Source organism: Anabrus simplex, chromosome 3 (assembly GCF_040414725.1).
Source record: "Anabrus simplex isolate iqAnaSimp1 chromosome 3, ASM4041472v1, whole genome shotgun sequence".
In the NCBI taxonomy this organism is placed as follows: Eukaryota; Metazoa; Arthropoda; class Insecta; order Orthoptera; family Tettigoniidae; genus Anabrus; species Anabrus simplex.
In genome coordinates this window covers 105,309,198-105,318,155 of record NC_090267.1, presented here as the reverse complement: position 1 = coordinate 105,318,155, position 8,958 = coordinate 105,309,198, and positions in this window count along the sequence as shown.

Genomic DNA, 8,958 nt, shown 5'->3' with positions numbered 1-8,958 from the left:
GAAGATTCGTTTAGTTAGTCTATTGTCATCCATTCTGTAAATGTGTCCAAGAAATAGCAATCTCCTTTTTCTTATTGTTTCTGATATGTTTTCTATGTTCTGGTAAATTTCATTGTTACTTCTTAATTTCCAAAACTCTGCAATTCTTAGAGGACCTAATATTTTCCTTAAAATTCTTCTTTCTAATATTTCAAATTTATCGAGCTTGTAGTTCAGTGCTAGACATTCACTGGCATAAAGGCATTCTGGTTTCACTACTGTGTTGTAGTGCTTTATTTGAAGTTTTCTTGATAAGCACTTTTTGTTATAAGTATTCTTAGTTATACCGTACGCTCTTTCCATCCTTTGTATCCTCTCCTCTACAGCAGATTTTTCTAAACCATTTTCTTGAATTGTCTCACCCAAGTATTTGAATTTCTTTACCTTTTCTATTTGACCAATATCCGTTACTAAAAAAATTGGGGCACTTTTTATATTAGTCAAAAATTTTGTTTTCTCGGCAGAGATTCTCAAGACTGTCATGTTGGCTGTCTTTTCAATTTGATTGACTTACATTGCTGCATCTGTAAGGCTTTCTGAAAGTATGGCGAAGTCATCTGCAAATGCCAGGCAATTTATTGCAACACCTTTGTTCTTCTTCCCCAGCATGAGTGGCAGTATTTTGGATTCTTTCAGTTTTTCATTCCAAATTCTTACAATTTTCTCCATGAGACAATTGAGAAGGAGGGGAGATAGACCTTCGCCCTGCCTAACACCTGTATTTATTTTGAAAGTTCGAGATATTTCACCCATAAATTTTACTTTCGAGATAGTGTCCGAAAGTGTTTCACGAATTATGTTTGCGAATTTAGTTTTAACTCCAAATTTCCGGATTACTTTATCTAGGGTTTCCCTATCAACAGAGTCAAAAGCTTTTTTCCCTACTCTATGTTATTCTGTGCTCGGTGTGTTATCCACCAAGGTCTGTCTGGGGAGGTCAAGTCACGATTGCTACTTATGGAGCCGCCATATTTGGTCTTGTTAAGTGAACGTATCCAAAGGCATGTGTATTCGAATTTAGAGGATTTAGGCACCAAATATTGAACAAAAACAAACGAAAACTATTTCTCATGCAGAATTTAACTGGGCATCTATTGTTCACGTATTATCGGCACACTTTATCTTGGTCTTCTTCACATGATGGCGTCAGCGAAGGATGTAAGTGAAGATAGCTCCAGTTCTCTTGCGAAATAATCGGGAATAAGTGTGGTATAAACGAGAAGCGAGTGGAGAATGGTATCCAGTGTGAAAAGTGTTTAATTTGTTACCATTTTGAGTGTATATGTAGTGCTGGTTTTGCTAAAACTGAAGATACTTGCACTTGTGTTAGCTGTGGCGAGAGCAATTTGAATAGCGGTAACAAACCTAGGCCTACAACGGTCAACGAATCGCTGGCGTCTCATTCCTTGGAGGATGGAGGTAATGATAATGTACTTGTAATTCTCTCTTTATTGCAAATGGATTTACAAGCATTAAAAGCGGAGAATGAGATTTTAAAGGAGAAGGTACGTTTACTGGAATCGAAAGTACTGGTACCAGTAAACACTCAGAACACAGGTGGCTCCGTGAATTCTAGCGCGTGGTGTCAAGTTGCTTCAGATTCTAGGAGGAAAAGTGTACAGTTAAATAAGGACAACTTTGTAATTGACACCAAAAATAGATTTTCAGCCCTGAGGGAAGTAAGCGATACGCAAGGTATCCGTATAGGAAGCAGTCAAACGTATAGCGCAAAATCCGTTACGAGAAGCGGAAAAGTTAGGCCTAAAATCCCACACAGTGCACCGGCGAAAGTGTCGAACATTCTTATATTTGGTGATAGTCAGGCGAGGGGAATTGCGGAGAAAATAGTCAATGAAGATATTGCAGCATCGGCAGTCATCTATCCTGGGGCCCCAATGAAGAAGGTATTGGAGAACACGGAGCAGGCGGCAAGAAATCTCGGAAGTCGTGATGCAGTAGTGATCATCGGCGGGACGAACGACGTAGCTCACAACGACGCTAAGAATGTTATTTCTGAACTTAAATGTACACTAGGTAAGCTGACTCACACTAACATCTTTGTAGTGAACGTGCCCCACAGGCATGATTTGATTAGAGACTCGTGTGTGAACATTGAAGTGGACAAAGTTAATACAGATATGGTTAAAATTTGTAAACATTTTCGTAATACACAGGTAATTGATAGCAGCTGTTTCCAGAGACACTGTTACACAAAGCATGGCCTTCATCTAAACAATTCAGGTAAACGAAAGATAGCAAATATTGTTCTAGATTTTATTAATCATAAGATATGTACTGTAAAAAAGGCAACTCCCTTGAGTTATAATACTGACCAGGAAAACTAGTAGAAAGAGCCAGCTGTACTTCAAGCTGGCTCAGTCAACTAGAAAATGAAACTCAGGAAAGTAAGGAATTTCAAGTTACCCAATAGCAACAGTCAAGTTTTAGGGAGGAAGGTGGTCTGAGATTGCTCTTGGTAAACTGTCAGAGTGTAGTAAATAAACAATTAAAATTCGGTACATTGATGGAATCTTATGAAGTTATGAGACTGATGTGGTGATAGGAGTGGAATTGTGGTTGAGAGAAGGGGTGGGTAGTAGAGAAGTATTTCCAGAAGGGTACACAGTCTATCGTAGAGACCGAGGAGATAAAAAGGGAGGGGGGGTGTTTATTCTGTTGAAGGAAACTTATTGTTCACATGAATGTTTTACCGATGAAAGGGATGAAATATTAGGGATAACATTAATTTGTGATAATATGAAGGAGGTGGGAATTATAGCAACATACAGGCCTGGAAGAGAGGAAAGAGACATGGGAAATATTTGAGAAAATAATAGATTATACTCATAAAAACAATAATAATTATGTGATAATAATTGGGGGAGATCTAAACTTGCCTGAGGTTGGATGGAATGGAGCTGCAAGTGAAGCCCATGAACAGAAACTGGCAAATAAGTTAATTGGGAGGGAGGATTTACACAAGTAGTACAAGACCCGACTCGTCTCAATAACTTACTAGATGTTACTTGGTTAAACCATGGGAAATTGTTGATAACACTGAGGTAATTTAAGGAATACGTGACCATAAGGCTGTACTAATGGATGTAGGACTGGTACCAAAAAGGCTTAATAAGAGGGTCACACAAGACAAGAGATTGTACAGAAAAACTAAAGCTGGTGAATTTGGGGCCTACCTTAAATCACAATTCAGCTGTTGGATAAGTGAAGGGAGTAATGGGGATAGACTTCAGGCTAAATTCAAAGGAATCCTTTGGGAAGGAGAGAAGAGATTTGTACCTGTTAAGAAGGGTAAAATGAACTCAGATCCTGTTTATTATACAAGGGAAATAAGAAAATTAAAAAGAAAATGTAGAATAGTAAACTGGAAAATCAAAGAAGGTAGGGAGAGTAGAGAAAGTAGAAAACAGCTAATGAGGCAACTGAATAGAGAGGAAAAGGAAGCAAAAGTGTATTATATGAATGGCATTCTTCAAGAGCGTAATGACCACAAAGGGAAATGGAAACAGCTGTATTCATATATCAGGAATCAAAAAGGAAAAGGAATGCAAATTCCTACAATAGTGGGAGAAGGGGGTGAACACTATTTAACAGATACTGAGAAAGCAAACCTCTTTAGTAGGGAATTCAGAGATTCAGTAGATGATTGTCAGGAGTTGGAAACCGAAACAGAAGATAGAGAGGGAGAGACACAGAGGGAAACAAGAAGCTTCTCATTCACAAATGAAGATATTTTCAGAGAAATCCAACTGCTTCAGCAAGGAAATGCAGTAGGAAGTGATCAAATTACTGGGGAGGTATTCAAGACAATGGGGTGGTACATAGTGCCTTATTTAAAATTCCTCTTTGACTATGTCATATATAATAGTGTAATACCAAAGGAATGGAAGGAATCTATAATAATACCAATTTATAAAGGAAAGGGTGATAAAAGGAAACCAGAGAACTACAGACCAATCAGCCTGACCAGTATAGTTTGTAAAATACTGGAGAGTTTAATATCAAAGTACATCAGAGGGATATGTGATGATAAAAATTGGTTCATGAGGAGCCAGTATGGATTTAGAAAGAAATTTTCTTGTGAGGCACAACTGGTGGGATTTCAGCAGGACATATCAGATCAGTTGGATTCAGGAGGCCAGTTAGATTGCATAGCCATAGATCCTTCCAAAGCCTTTGATAGAATGGAACACGGAATATTATTAACCCCTCAGCGCCGACCTCTATACGTGGTATAGACCCTCTTTCCTTCTGTAGCCGCCGACCTCTATACGTGGTATAGACCCATACATGGTTTCACATTTACGGCTATAGCGCGAAGAGTTTTGGAGTTACTGATATGCAAATTGTTTTGTTTCCAAGAATACATTTTCGGGTTTATCAGTGTTGTAAATAAGAATTGAAAAATCGTTATAATGTAGTTGTTTTTGCAAGGATAATTATTTGTCAAATAAGTCTGAGCACTAATCTCTTGCTTTTTTAAAGTCTGTTTGCTTCATTCGTTCCCACAGAATAAAATAAAGAAATGATGATCTGAGAAGTTTGTCTTTTCGTGTGTTATTCTTTGCTCTATTTGTACATTGGAAGTGCGGTTTATTTATTATATTTGTCTTAATTTCTCGGCTTGTAATATTTTCGTAACTCTCCACGAGCGCTCTGTGTAGGCATCAGTTAGTGCTGCTTTCTGTCATACGATTCGAGAACCAGTTGTTCATGGTATATATCTCGCTTAAAAGACGTTGTCTCGACCTTTTATCTGAAATATGTATCGAGTTGGTTTGTTTCGTCATAAATGTTATTCCCCTCATTCAGTTTCGTCGTGTTGCTTTCGGTCTCGCAGCAGCTTCACCAGTCCGTGTGACGCGCCGCGCTCAGCCGAGGTATGACTGACAGTAACGTGCTTGAAATATTGTATAATTCAGATGAAAGTTTAGTCGGAAGTAGTAGTGACAGTATAAGCAGCAGTGATAATGAAATAGATGAGGTAGCAGTGGTAAATGATGAGAGTGACGATGAGGAGGAAACAGTACTTGGAAATTTCGTGTAAGAGACTATAGATAATTATACAGGTCAAAGAGAAGTTTTCAACGGTGAATTCTGATTGCTAAATTCTCTAATAATACTCACAGAGGTCACAGAGACAAATATTGAGCAATTACCTTATCGGGTTCAGCTGGTGAAAGGTTTGTTTACAAAATACGCTCGGGAGGGAGAGGAACGAAATATTCAAGGCCGGCGCGCATCAGATAATACAGTTCCTAGGTTGCAGGAAAGACATTTTATCAGGAAATTAGCACCCAAGAGTTGGAAATCCAAACCTCAGAGACATTGTATCCTGTGTTCAAAACACGGCGAAAAGAAGACGTCAGTGTACTGCTGCCAGGAGTATGACTTGAGTCCCTGTCTCAAAGAGTGCTTCGAACTCTATCACACGGAACTAAATTACTAAGGAAATGTGAAACAATTATGTAATTATCTGCATATACATAGTTCTGTCATAAGGAATTCCAAATTTCGTGAAAATCGGGCTACTCTTATACTTGTAGTAACGCTTTAAGTGAATCGATGCATTTCAGTCGCGCGTAGTTGAAATCTCATCCGTCCGCAGAGTAGGAAGCTATTTAAATGGCTGCGACGCTGAGGGGTTAAAGAAATTGGAGGGAATAGGATTGGACGTAAGTGTTACACGTTGGGTAAAAACATTTCTAAATTCAAGGGTTCAGAAAGTCAAAGTAGGAATTAACGTATCGCAGGAAGAGAACGTTTGGAAGGGAATTGCACAGGGTAGTATAATAGGTCCGTTACTTTTCTTAATATACGTAAATGATTTAGGGAACAATATAACATCAAAAATAAGATTGTATGCAGATGACATAATTGTTTATAGGGAAATAAATACCATTGAGGATTGTTCAGAATTACAAAGGGACCTTGAGAGTATCCAACAATGGGTTGAAGAGAATAACATGAAGGTTAATGGAGGCAAATCAACTGTTAAAACATCTACAAACAGGAGTTTAAAACTGAATTTGAGCAGTAGTTTGGGGTAGTTATCCCAAAAGATGGCAAGTGCAAATACTTAGGTGTAAGATTTGAAAGTAATTTGCACTGGAAGGGTCATGTGGATGACATTGTTGGGAAAGCATACAGATCGTTACATGTCATAATGAGGCTACTTAAAGGATGCAACAAAGAATTAAAAAAGAAAAGTTACTTAAGTATGGTTCGTCCATTATTGGAATATGCAAACAGTGTTTGGGATCCTCACCAAGAATACCTAATAAAAGAAATAGATAGTGTGCAGAGGAAAGCAGCAAGATTTGTAACAGGGGATTTCAGGAAAAAGAGTAGTGTATCAGAAAAGTTAAAGGAACTAGGCTGGAAAACTTTAAGTAAGAGAAGGAAGAAAAGTAGACTTATAGGATTATATAGAGCCTATACAAGAGAAGAAGCATGGGGAGATATCCGTGAGAGGCTTCAGTTGGAAAATAATTATATCGGCAGGACTAACCACAAATATAAAATTAGAAGGAATTTTAGCCGAAGCGATTGGGGTAAATTTTCATTCATTGAGAAGGGTGTGAAGGAGTGGAACATTTTACCAGGGGTAGTGTTTGATCGTTTTCCAAAATCTGTACAGATATTCAAAAAGAGAATAAACAGCAACAGAGAAAATAAATGAAATGTTAGAGGGCATTCGACCAGTGCAGGTTAATGTAAATAAAAATGTGTGTGAATAAATTAATTCCATCCCCTGGTCTAAGGAGTTTGGACAGCCAAAGTAGGGGACTGCCTGTAGGGGTGAAGTACAGTGGGGACTTCGAGGGCCCTGGGACCGCTACGGTAGCTGTGAAGGCCCTTCAGGAACTCTGAAAAGTGGTGGTAAAAGGGGCTCTGGTTAAGACGCAGCAGGTCGTTATGCTACTTAGGTTCCAGAATGGGTAAAGAAAAGAAAAAGTAAATAAATGCAATGTAAATTTTAATCTTATACCGTACCAGTTGTGCAGTATCATTTGAAGTAATTCCACATACTGTATAACAGTTGACTATATTTGTAAGTAGTACAGGAGATATTATAAGTAGAATTTTGTAAACAATGTAAATTTATTAAGGATGAGCTGTGTGTTTAATAGAAAAATATGTTAGCGTAAATTATATAATATTGTATTATAGGAAAATTTTATTCTCTTGTTAATTTAATATTTAGTGCTTGACAATAATGTATTTTAGTGTACCATTTGCCACAGAGATAGACACCTCATTTGCAAATAAAGAGATTTTGATTTGATTTGGTGCATTTACACCCTAGTGCTGAATCGGTAGACCTCAGCAATCTTCGAGATTTGTAATGGCAACCTTAGAAACACAAATTATGAATCGCTTAAGCATCGTTGTGCGACATCTGGCGTACACTTTACGTACTAGTACTGTTGTTGTTTACACAGCAAAGCCAAACTATAGAATTCATGCTAGGAACAAGATTCGCATCGAGAAATGTTATATAATGTTCTATAATGTGTAGGTGACATAGCTGTTGGCTTAAGATAATAACGGTTTAGAAACTTCATATCCATCGATCATATTCTCGATTCAATTCAGGTTTCATTTTCATTCAATTGTCAGCACTATCGGAACTGGGACAGCTCCCTCCTTACTCCTCACCCCCGTACACAAATGCACCAAGATAAAGTGTGCCGATAATATATATCACTGTACAACTCGTAAATGACATGAATGCATTCACAGCTATTTGAATAGGAAGATAAGTAATTGAACCTAAATTTCATTCTGTTGAGAAACAAGAATCAGGAGAAGTGCTCATGTATACTCTTTCACTTCTATATTATTTAATCTTACCGTGTTTCTAATCAATATCGTCTGTCAAAATACGTAATCTCATTGACAGAAACATAAAAATCTGTACAGTACCTCTATTAAGGTATATCATGAATAGATGAAATATTGAACTTAAAAGTATTTAAAGACAGTTGTAGTAAATTTCCTTGAGCATCTCCTTTATTAAGAAAGTAGTAACGGATGCTGCGTTTCTAAAAGGTTACTTCAGCATGTTGACAAAGACTGAATGCCTCTTGAGTTGATTGCATTAAATTATGTTAACTGTTATATATATTTCTTTTGCCAGTAGCTTTACGTCGCACCGACACAGATAGGTCTTACGGCGACGATGGGACAGGAAGGGCCTAGGAATGGGAAGGAAGCGGCCGTGGCCTTAGTTAAGTTACAACCCCAACATTTGCCTGGTGTGAAAATGGAAAACCACGAAAAACCATATTCAGGGTTGCCGACAGTCAGGTTCGAACAAACTATCTCCCGAATACTGACTGCACGCTGTTGTTATCCATTGATGTGCTAAATTCTTTGGGTTCTGAGGCAAAAATACTCTTCTCATATATAACAAGAGAGCTGTTCTTAGCTACTGGGTACTAGTTTATGGATAACCATGCAGCTGAGTAGTAAAAACTGGTGGTGGTGGTTATTGTTTTAAGAGGAATTACTATTGGGCATCCATCTACTTTTAACACTAATCAGAGGGGAAATTTTGAAACGATCCGACACTTCGAAAAAGTGTGGTATTGGCCAAAGAAAGACAAAGCCCAGAGCTTCGACTGCTCTGATACCGTCGGGGTCGGAAAAGAACAAGAGTTGACCAAGGAAGGTCGGATTTGATAGAAAAAGTGAAGAGCCTAGTACAAGTAAGTGGAAAGAATGCCAAGACTCAGCTAAGGACCGCGAGGTCGCCATCCCACGCTCTCGAGTTGAGAGTCTCTGGGGTCCCCTTTAGTCGCCTCTTGCGACAGGAAGGGGATACCCTGGATGTATTCTATTGTCCCCACAAAATGGTTCAAGCCCGACATCTCTATTATGTTTATGTCAACATCA